This window comes from Strigops habroptila, chromosome 8, assembly GCF_004027225.2.
Source record: "Strigops habroptila isolate Jane chromosome 8, bStrHab1.2.pri, whole genome shotgun sequence".
Lineage (NCBI taxonomy): Eukaryota > Metazoa > Chordata > Aves > Psittaciformes > Psittacidae > Strigops > Strigops habroptila.
In genome coordinates this window covers 23,089,827-23,090,649 of record NC_044284.2, presented here as the reverse complement: position 1 = coordinate 23,090,649, position 823 = coordinate 23,089,827, and positions in this window count along the sequence as shown.

Sequence of the window (823 nt, the reverse complement as noted above, 5' to 3'; positions counted from 1 at the left end):
CCTCCCCCTCTCTGAAAAACAAGTTTTGTCAGGGCTAAACAATAGAAATGGAATCCAGTAAGGTTGTCAGTCATATCCCAGTACCTTTGAGATGTAGAAACTTTCCCCTTTCCCTCTGGCCATTTTAATGTCCAGATTGATGCTTCAGCATGTGCTAATGGAAAGTCCTGTTGTCCATGAGTGATCCGTGTGGAGCAAGCCAATGAGGTGTACGTTATAGGAAAGGGACAGACCGTTCTTACCTTTAGTAGGCATGAAAAGGGTCCTTGAAAGGTTTATGCAGTCCCAGAATAAGCTTTCCAAATTATGCTAAATGTAGAGGTATTTAAGATTGAAGGAGAGGGGTTTTTTAATGATTTGCTTTACTAGCAGTTAACATCTGATTTAAACTTGGAAGTGCAGAGTTGAATTCATCACGCTTTTAGTAAACACATGAATATAATATATTAATGGAACATACAATATTTGGATTCTAATTTTTTAAATTATTTCATTTATTTAAGAGTTACAGTTTTTGTGATGTATAGGCAAGGGCTATTATATACTCAGTGGCAGTGTAATCTGTAAGCAAGGGGTTTGGCTAACAACACTGCTGAAACAATACCTAGGCACAATCGAAATAAGTCTGCTTCTCCTTATCCTACTGCTGTTCTCTGATTTCCATTTTGAATGAAAAATATGATAAGGATTCATTGGTCCTGTAGTGCAGATCTCCATGATATTTTATAAGGAGTGGATTTATAGACTTTCAAAGACTTTTTGCTGATGGAAAGCCTGCAGATGTCTTCAAGGTGAGTTGCTGTTCATACTTTTATCGTGGTAG